At 30.6% G+C, this 12,008-nt stretch overlaps 1 protein-coding gene across 2 annotated transcripts in view; it reads right to left on the minus strand.

Annotated features, from left to right (window-relative positions):
- Nucleotides 1-12,008, minus strand: part of LOC111037980 (roundabout homolog 2-like) — a 182,481-nt gene that overhangs the window by 112,664 nt on the left and 57,809 nt on the right. The gene's annotated exons all lie outside the window — the stretch shown is intronic.

Below are 12,008 nucleotides of genomic sequence, written 5' to 3' on the forward strand. Positions count from 1 at the left end.
CGCAATGGGCCTTCGTCCGATATCATCATGTCCAGGACATAACATGCGCTTATGGTATAATATTATATATACCGGCGAGTTCGTGTATGAATACCTATACCTTAAAAATTAAATGTTATTCTGTTTGCTTCCTCAAAAATAAAAAATAAAATAAAATAAAAACATATTTGCAAATATTATAAGTGCCCATGTCATAATATCATATAATATATATTACTGATTAACGAACATAAAAAATATGATTATAGAATAATTTTGTAACAACAATATTTAAATTTTAAGTATCGAAATATTTGAATACATATATACCATTGCTGATTGCGATAGCGCCGATAGGTACCTATTTATTTTAGTATCGTGATAGACGTAATAAAAAATTTGAATAAAAAAGATTCATCTAGATTGGTGCTTACCTATAAAATGAAATCAATAGACTACCTAATAACTAGAATTCTGAACATATTATAATAATATGACAAACACAGCTGCATAGAGGATACGACTAAGGAAGCCGCAGGCATACATATTATAGAGTTAAACTCAACCGCGCATAATAACCGGCTAGGCTATAATCATGAACACGAATCATCATCAGAGATCTATAATATATATATATATATATATATATCCCACATCTTTGCAGTCACATTAAATACACTTTGATATTGAAAACCACACGTATATTTACCACTCGAGAAAACATCGGTGCGTACATTGCCGGTCGCTGAGAAGACTGTCTGATGAACTTACTGTACGATGTACAGTTAAACATTATATACACACATTAGTATATTATTATGTTCAAAAGTTCAAAACGTTAGATGCATGCGATCAGTAAAGTTCGAGAACGACGACAACAGCTGCTGCTGCTGTTACGAATTTATTCCCTTGGAAGTATTAAAAAAGGGAAAATGAAAACTACCGATCGTAACTTAAATATTGAATATTAAAACATTTATTCTGTCATTTTATTGAAATGAAACTTCTTTACGGAAGGGTGCAACGACTACAATACGAAGTCGAAAAATGTGTGACGAAATTATGCTCACACGCGAAATTGTAGGTGGTACCAACCAAATGTGAAAAATAATTTAATTTTTCTTAAAACGGTCACTCTAGACGTTTTGCCATGGATATTTTGTATATTTTTACTATTATTAATAGTATTAACTACTAAGAAGTTTCACTTCGTCCACGCTGGCTAACACACACAGGTCTTTATTATTAGAAACAGTTTAGCGTTTAGTTCTACATGCAGCTGGTTAATAAATATGATGAAGGTATATAGTTATTTTTCATTTAAATTTTCGCAAAGGAGTCGATTATGGCAATTATCTGCAAACGACGTAAAAGTACCTCTATTATAATTTAAATGGGTAAATACATATTAATTATGATTTCAAAAAATTAACCTGTTCAAAACGAGCTAGTTGTATCAAGTACGTGTAAATGTCCAAAAGTTTAGCTAACTTTTATCATGTTAAAATCGCGAATGTATCAATCGTACATCTAATAAGCTAAACAATGTCAGTGAAATTGTTGACATTAACCAATAGCAGATGTAATTTTCCTATGTAATCCCGAAGGGCCACTATAAACACTCGATTTCTAGACACAATTCATAATCCCCTTAAATCGTTAAAGACGTCACTGCGGCGTATATCATCGTTAAATCATTTACGAGTCTCATCAAACATTAAACACAACCGTAAAATCGAATTGCCATTGAGGATTATATTTTATACTCATATAATATATGTGATACTTATCCGATGAAACATTATAACGTTAACAAATATTTTGTTAAGACTTTATCTAATCCGTACTTAACATGTCCAAATAAAATTAACAAAAACAATATCACAACGATGCGATGATGTTTGACCATGTGATTAGTTCACAGTTTAAAAGAGATGCTGGTTTTATTCAGTAAATTTACAGAGTAAGATAATTGAATAATTTAATTTAAATAAGCGTATTATAATAGATAATGGATATCGTTTAGAAAAAATATTAATTAAAATAATAATTAAATGAATCTAATGTTATAATTATATGAAACTAAGGTAATGACATTGTGATAATATATTGATCTGTTTATCAACCATAGCTAATTATGCCGTGAGTAAAAAAAAAATAAATATGTTATCTCTCAATAACAGTCATAACATAGTCTACTTTTCAAAAGTGACTTATAAATTATTATTTTATAGTACTATGCACGTATCAATAATAATTGTTCGCGATAAGTCTATTCCCTACATAATATTATCATAAACGTAAATATAATGTTATTTTACTCTCGAAAATCTCCATCCCGGCATTTAATAATATATAGGTACCTATATATGGAATAAGTATAATGTGTGTGCTTCATTGATATACGACGCGCTGTGTGATGGCTTAAAATGAATTGTCGATCCCAAAAGCCATATAAATATATATATATATAGGTATACCTACATAATTGAAAAATGCGAAACTATAAGGCATGCAGACGGACAACTCAGTTTATGCGATCATAATCTAGCAGCAATGCGTTTCGAAAATGATAAAATATTTATATAACTTTTCAATTTCCCGAAACTGCACTTAGTATACCACGCGTGCTTTCGGTCGGTAACAATATTTTAGCGATTTCAGCACCGCCGTAGTGCACATTAATTTTTATCGCTGCGAATAACTTTATACTCTTTACTCCCGACCTACGTCTCTTCTCCAGAGATCAACCGTATTTCCGGAAGTGCATCGTATATAGTAATTTGTGTGTGTGTGTATGTATATCCCACGGAGTAAGATTTACAACCGTTAACGCACCGAGTGTATTAATTTTATTTATTTTTTCTCCTCCGAGGGCACTCTGCGTTAAGTTCACGGTCTGTTTGAAGCGATTTGACACCGCACTATAAAATAATCAGCTGACATGTTTTTTATGCGTTATAATAATAACATGAATCCGTCTTCCACGAGCGAAATGTCAATGCCGTAGAGCGCCGCAAACGACGACATCTAATATTTAAGGTCGGACGGACGTCGCGAAATATAATAATGCGGCGGTGTACACATACTCTCTCTGATGGTCTCTTTCGATTCGGTATTTCGAGTTTAAATAATTGTTACGGTTCAATAATGTATATGCGTACAAGAAAAAATCTCAATATATTATGTAGTTTAGAGGTCTGGTGACAGTTTTCACAACTTCGTTTGTATAATTTAATGAATGACCGGCGCGACTGCTCTTCATCGTGTCATCCTTCGTGATTTAATTACCTCCTAATGAAACTAACGATTTATGCAGCCGAAATCACTAACACACGCACATACACACATATATATATACATACACACGTCACGTCACGATTTAATTATCTATTTATGTGTTGCGAACGACATCGATTTATTGTTAAACGTATACAACGATATGATAAAGTCTACCAGCGAATATTGTTACTTAACTACCATCGATTCGAAGCGGTCTATAATTTATTATATAAAAGCTCAACAATAAATCATATTGTATTATAGTGTATTAATGTGTTATACAATATATGTAAAATTGTGTGGGCCAAATGAATCAAATTAATAAAGAAACTATTAAATACTATTCGAAAAAATGTATTATTTTTAATGTAAGACAAAAATATTTCGCTAAAATAATTCGCACGATGTATTAAATTTAATACCAAATTCAGTATATATACAGGGTGCCTTTTTTTCCGTCTCTTCCCTCATACACACACGCGTCTGACCCGCGCAACACCTACCCGCCATCTGCTAAACGTTCGTATAATAATTTGAATACTTGGTGGGAACCGGTAATAATTCGAATATTAAAAAAATTTAAAAATCCATAAATTGCCCCAATTTAACATTATTAAGAATTGTCGAAATGGAAATTCAATTTTTTCGAGTTTGGGTAAACTAAAACATATTATTATGCATTTTTCTGAGTGAGAGTTAAATTATAACTTTCAAAAATCGTATTAAATAAACAAAAACAAAATAGTGTCGGGGACTATGAACGTGGTAACTATGGTACCACGGTGTGCCGATACTATTACCTTGAACGAGGTAAAGCAAGTTATGTGTATATACACCGAGAACGATAAATCGAATTGAAACGCTCATTCATTTCGAATAATATTTTAAGCTAGCTGGTATTTACGAGTCACCGTCGTTCTCACACGTGGGCTACACACGTCAGGTCTGTACGACTGTCGACGTAAACGATTTTCGGAGTACCTCAAAATATATACAATAATAATAACATATACCTACATAATATTTTATAGTTGCGTGTCACGTGCATTCGTCCCAAAACGACCGGTCAATTTGTTCCCGATCGTATTTCGCGTATATTTGTCGACAAACGCCCTTATTTTCACTCGCCCAGATGCAGTGTTTAATGTCATTTCGGATAAACAGCCGGCGGGGGGTAGCTCGCTGCTCGCACCATCCCCCGTATTGGCGAACAGTGCATATATATATACGATATACCTTCAGTAACCGGATGCGTCTAGCACACGAGGAAGATTTAAAACCGTATATACAATATATTATTATAATAATGCGAGGTACATGATTAAAGCGCGAAACAAAGACATCGTGTAATAATAATAACAACAACAGCTATATTATATTGTGCGGAAAGTTAGAATTTCTACACCGATAATTATCGCGGTGCTTTTAATCATTAATTATACAACCGATGTCACACTCGATTATGTAGTACTTATATATTGTATACGAACATAAAATTATCACGCACGATCGAGCGAAAGTGCAATTCGAAAGAAACGTAATATATATATGTATGTATGTATATATGTATATAGGTATAGATAATTTGTGAACGACATTTTACGATCTGACAGCGTTTGTACATTTATGCGCTACACATTATAATAATACAGAGACATTGTAAATGAATTGCTTTTAATTCGTATTATAACAATCGTATGTACGTATCGCTTGGGTATGAGAAAAAATGTTTAGTAAAAACGATAGAACTTTCTAACATAATGGGAGTTGTTCAGTGTTTGACACATATAGTGCCACATATTAGATAAAATATTTTGAAAGTTTCGAATCAACTGCAGTTTAATAAAGAAATGACAATGAAGAAAGAAGAATGAACTTTATTATTGTCACCCCTAAAGTACCTAATGTTGATAACATAAACTTCAATGCCACAATATAATTATTTTAAAGTGTAGCGCTATTTACGTTTTTTTATTGTATGCAACTTAAAAGGGTGTTGAAATAAACTGAAAAGGTTTTGTAACACTTTTTTCTGAAGTATTTATAAATTATATAATCAATGAATATGTATAGCGCTATACCAAGGCAATTCTAACAATACCCAGATGTTTAATAGATAAAGTGTCGGCATGTTAAGTTACGGTATTAAATAATGAAAAACAATGTTTTAATATTAATACAAATTTAATTAATTTTGTAATAAAATCAAAACGGTTGTAACCAAATTCATGTGACTACTGAAATTATTTTGTTGTGACTAACGTTTAAATGAAAAAAAATGTTTACAAAATATATGCAAATGTATATTGTTTTATGCATAAAAGTCATGTGAAACATAAAAAATAAAGTAAGGTGTTTGTCTTGAATAGTTCTTAACCAACTACTAATTATTAGGTATATACGAGTAGATTGTACACAAAAGATTATTTTATTCATAGTATTTTTGAGTCCTTTCATAGTTTTGAGAATAATTACTAAGTCGTCAAACATTAATGCTATCACGGCAATGTAACTAACACGTTATTGTCACATCGATAATTAAAATAATGTTATGCACATTTGATAAAAAAAAAAACATAATTTCAGTGGTGGGTAAATGCAATTAGATACACATTTGTCTAATATTTTTTTTGTGTTTTTTTTAATAACCAAAACAACTTTGCGGTGGGGTCTAAATTGTAGGACTTTTTAAGTAGGTAATATAATATTGTTGTACACATCATATATATGACTTAAGTGGTTTATTACCATTTTGAATTCACAAAATATCTGCAAACTGCCGTATTACGACTCAGTGTGACAAAGACAGTATATATTGTATCATTCAGTGTTGATTAAACATGGTTTTATATATGACACATACCGTATTTAAAGGTATAAACAGAGGTCTGCATATAATCTTATTTCGTTAGTAATTTAACGAATTATACCCGTCGTATTCATATTATGTAAATGAGAAAAAAACTCTTCGATTGAAATATGATAAAAAAAAAAATAAGAAAAAAAATATAAACAGATAAATGTTTGTTTTTTTTCTTTTATTTCACATACCTAATATAATCATATTTATATTCACTATAAACTGAACGTAAATTTTAGTGGCGGCATTAGGAAAATGATTAGTAAGTATAGATTACATCATATTTTTTAAATATAAGAAGGTTCACTAAACATTAGTTAAACGAATTATATACACGAATTTTTTTTTTACTTTTTTTTTATTTCTCAGTAATGGTGTCTGAGATCCGGATTAACGGAGTACATAGTTTACCAATGTAGAAACAAAAATAACAAGAAGAATAACAGGTTTTTACATATCAATTACACTCAAACACGTATTATTGAATAGTGCATATAAATAACTATTTTAAATTAATTTAAATTTAATATGAATAATAGATACAATAGAATTAGGGTAGTTTCGTATTTGATGACCTTTAATTGAACACCTTATAACACTATTTAATATTATATGCATATTATACTAATGCACATACAAAAGAAAAATGTAAGAAATAATAATAAATAAAAAATAATATTTTGTTTTGGGAGATATCTTACTAATACAAATAAAGGTAAGTACAAAATTGATAGTTTAAAAGTTAAACTTTTAAAAAGAAGACTTGATTAAAAAAAAATCCATTTAGTTTTTAAACTTTATACATAGAATAATGTTTAAAGTAATATCAAAGTTTCAAGACGTAGAAAAACGGACAAAGAACATTAAAAAAATTCAATTTTCACACAAGATTTGTTTTGAATAAAACGACGAATGAATAATGAAAAGCAAAAAAAAATTATTTTTTTTTTTGCCGAATGAATGTCGCAAACAATTACAATTTAACGGACACGGTAAACTTATTTTTATTTTTCCTATACACAATATTTTCAATGATTATAAAAACAATTGAATTATATATTATATAATGAGAAGTTTATACCTTCAAGTAAATGTACATTGAAAATAAAATAAGTAATATGTACGAATTTGACATGCGACAATCGAAATCAAATGCTGAGTCCAAGCAATAATAAATAAGTCAATACTCCCATCACAATGATACAAATCATTATGGACTGCCCCAAATTCTCAACTGCAAGTTTTCTTCTCAATAATTCAAGGTCAATCGAAGAAGTCCTCAGTCAACAGAACTCCAACAACATTTTTAAATTTTTCAAAAAAATAAATTTAGATAAAAAAAACTGTAAATATTATAATGTTTTTCATTGTATTCCTTTAATAATAAGATAATGTCAACTTTTAAATTGTAAAACTTTAAATTTTTGTAATTATAGGCTAATAATCTGTGTAATTGAAGTCTTTATGTTAATAAAAAAAAAAAAATAAATAAATAAGTCAATGTTTAGAAACCTATTTTACTGTGTTTTAAATTAAAGATCATACAATGTACAGCAGTCAAAGAGGATAATAAGAATTAATAATAATGCGGCTTATCGGCATAAGTTGTAAGCAGTCATTGAGGAGTAAAAAAGGGAAATCCAATCATTGCAATCTTCTCAGAGTACATTTTATTAAAATATGAAATCAGAAATTATTTGTAGAAATTTGAAAAAAGTGTGTGGACCTTACTTTATACGAACCCAACAACCCGCGTTAATAATATCAATAAATGTCAAATTTTTCTAGAAAATGAAATATTAATTTTATCCTTAGAAAAATATAGCTCTTTATACCTATTATACATTTATATCAGAAAACCTTCGTATCGATTCAAAGTTCAGTCTATACTCCTGAGATATATGAATCCACCCAAACATTTTTTATTACCTATATTATGTATAGGAATCGGAAGAGAACTTATTCAATAACTGATTAGAACATTAAAATCAGTTAAAATTTTTACACATTTTAAAGTGATCATCCGTCGTCCATCCAATATATTATAGGTAGGTAATTATAGAAAGAATCCCAAGGCTTGATTACTAATATGCAATAAGTCTACATATGTAGCAAAACTATAATGTCAATATAATAGGTCTTTGTTCGAGTTATTTTCTCGGTATTTTATATCATAATATTATGTATGCGGCTGCACAAATGAATAATAGTTTTAGTACATTTTTTTTTTTGCGAGATTGATAAACAATTATAATTAGAACTCAGATTTTCATGCAATTAAAATATATTTTGTTCTCTATATTTTTTAATTTTTACGGTAGTCATTACAAATCATAATCGTTTGAAGCTTAAGGCAAATTATAGTTTGCACATTACTGCATATTTAATATTATGGTTAATACACATTTGTGCATATTTTTACAAAATTTAAAATTAATTGAACATTGAAGTGACTTCTTTTTTAAAAAAGGTATAAAATAAAATTTCATCAAGTAGAAAATTCAAAAATAACTTAGGTATGCATCTACACACTAAATTGTTACCAAAATAAAGATAAATTCACTAAATAGATACCTACCTAATTATAAGTTGTTTAATTTGTTTTAAGTTATTCTAATGCGTTATGAATTTATACAAATTAAATAATGAAAATTATCAAATAAAATTTGTGAATTTTTTTAACAAAATTACATTTTGATTAATATCGTCTTTTCTTGCGTATTTCGTTGCACATTTTAGCCGGTTTTGACTGCACATTATATATCCATATCATGATACTCTTTAGCTCATACAAACAAGCATTCTTTTCATACTATATGATAATACCTACCTAAATTATATTACATCGAAGTCATCAATGAAGAGGGACGTAACTATTTATTTTAAGAATTTTTTTTTCAATATGGTTCTACTGTTTTCTGAATGTCCAGCGAAGCTGACGGTGGCAAAAATCAACCAATGATGTTAAATTATACAATATAACTAAGATTATGTTATTGCCATCTTCGTTGGAAGACTCCCCCACCGCTGTGTCTAAAATTGATCAGCCCCCCCCCCCCCCCCCAAAAAAACACAGTAAGAACTGACAGAAAAAAAATTTCTGAAAATTGAGTTTCGCGTCCCTCTTCGTTAGGGAAATCGATACATACAATATTGGTACCTATCTAGCGTATTGTTGTGTTTATCGTGTCGGTTCGAATCACATAGTCGCACCTGTGATACTCCACTGCTGCATCCGACGATGACCAATACGAACCAATAATCGTTAATGAGACAATAACCATTCGTTAGAGTGACAGTCGTTAGTAAAACAAAAACGATATATGAATTTGCCGCATAATTACATGTTTCTGCGTGAGCGTTAAGCACTGCGGCAGGTGTAATAAAATAAAACGCCACAGTGCACACGAGTCCTGCCGTGTAAATAAACACATATAATATACATCCCCGTACGGTCGTTTTTGCAAACGACGTGGAATTTAAAAGAGTGCATAATATGAACAAAAAAAAATGTGTTGGAGACCATGTTTATCGATAATTTATTCGAAAAAAGGAACAAAAAATAAATAAAACCAACTTTACACCATATACACATATTATTATAACATAGTATAGTATAATATATATGTAAGTAAGAGGGATTCAGCGATATGACGATAAAAAAATCAACAATATTTCAACGGGTTTGTGAAAATAAAATGAACATTTTTTTCTTCGCTGTGCATATACAATATACATATAGGTACGTACTCAAGCATTAAACGATTTGGACGGCGGCGATGACTGAAATCGAATGTTTTAGTTTGAGGTCGTTAAATGTTAATAACACTTATATAGAATGCCTTAAACTCAATAACTATATACGATATTCCGAGTAAAAAATAAATTGTTTACCTTACTTCTGCAATAATAATAATTGCGTTGAAACTAGAGAAAAATAAAAGTATCGGAAAATAGTATAGGTATACATTGTTTTAAAATAATAGAATAATTTCCGTAGAACACAAATTTAATTTATATTGAAAATGTTTATGTTTTATAATTCGCGAATGATTAAACGTTGTAAGCACTAGGTATTATACAAAATAATGAAGCAATAAAAGTATATTTTCTAGAAAAAAAGAGCAATTTCAATGAAACCAACTTCATTAAGTTGAAAATAATAACAAATTTGATAATATACAATATTTATTATTATATTTACACAAAAGTCAATAATTATTAATAAATATTAACTTATTGCCAGCAGTGTATACAATAAGTACATAAGCCTCGTGGAAAAGTTAATTGGTAAACAGCGATTGACTATAACTTTTGTATTATAAGGGATCTAAAAAAAAGTTTAATTAAAAGTACTTATTGTACATTTACTTTACATCGTAAACAATGAACGCATGTTTATCATATTTTATTTGCTAATGACTGTGAATGGCGACACACACAATGCATTGGTAAATTATATTTTTAAGGTTTTTATAAAAAACCGAATCGTATCGATCGAGTGGTGTATATTTTGCAACAAACAATGTCATGTTACTACACTATGCGCGCGGTATATACATATAACAACCTTTTAAACAAATAATATGCGATTCGTCCATGGTTGTAATTAAATCGTTAATATTTAAATGAGTATTTGTATTTTATGAATTTATCGTGAACAAGATGTATCCAGTCGATCGCTTTACATACGCGTATACACAGCAATATTACCATATTAAGTATCCGTTCACAGCAAATATTGACAAAGGTGCACACGCTCATCGTAAACAAATATATGTGTACCAGCAGCTATGGTATAATATGTACCACTAAACTATGAATAAATTATTCAGTTCAGTGATAGGTAGGTACCTGCAATTAGTATTTATTATGGCGCATTCGTATTTAAAAACCAACTCCTCCATCAATATTTATGAAATAATAAATAAAATCGTGCCTGCACCGGGTCTATGATACAGTATAATAATAATTGTAAATAACCATATTCGCTACAGTCATGGCAATGGCTCTTATCACTTGTTTTTGAAATTGTCAGAAGCGCCATGACTTCTGGGTTCTGGTGTACCTGGTGATACCGCAAACGATTTTTTGGTGGGAAAAAATCACCCTAGACTAAAAAGTCAATGTGCGCTGAGTACGAGCAATGATAACAGATATATTATATTCAGTAGCACAAAAACTAATTTTTTTTAAAATGGAGTTAAGAGGTATTTCCATGACAGTAGCGCAATTCGATATAACGATCGTCGGTAAGGACAGTGCAGTGGCCAGGGGGAGTTTTGTGTGTTTGACCCCCCTCTCCCAATATGACCTTCTTATCAAATAAATGTATTATTTATGTACGAAAAGTGTATAAAAACTTGGTTTCGTTTATACTTAACCTCCCAACCCCCCTCTCTTTGATAATTCTGTCTACCCCGCCGGATGGGTAGATTAACATTATTATTATTACCTAATTGTCGTCCCGGCGGCGTTGAACATTATTGGTGGGTATCGAGAGACACAAAACCAATTTTGTGCGTAGTTACCTCTATAGGTACTTAATAATAATACTAATATACTGCTGCTGCTGCTGCAGACCGTCGCCACGTGGTGCAGTCATCGTTTCGAGGAGAGCGGTGGTTTAGATGGTCGTGGGCGGGTATCCTCATATAATAGACCTATATACCGTAGTCGGACAAAAGCTGCAAATCTCGGTGGCGGGCCAGCGAGGGAGGGTTTTTATACGTAAAGCCTTTCGCAAATCCACTGGCAATTAATAAACACGCCACGACTGGATAAACAGAGTATACGAGGGACTGCTGTTGCTGTTGCTGGTGCCGTGGCTGCGGCGACCCTGTCGGAGCAGGTACCTATATTCTATACGGGCGTGGTGGTAGTGGTA

This window comes from Myzus persicae, unplaced genomic scaffold, assembly GCF_001856785.1.
Source record: "Myzus persicae strain clone G006 unplaced genomic scaffold, MPER_G0061.0, whole genome shotgun sequence".
Taxonomy (NCBI): Eukaryota; Metazoa; Arthropoda; class Insecta; order Hemiptera; family Aphididae; genus Myzus; species Myzus persicae.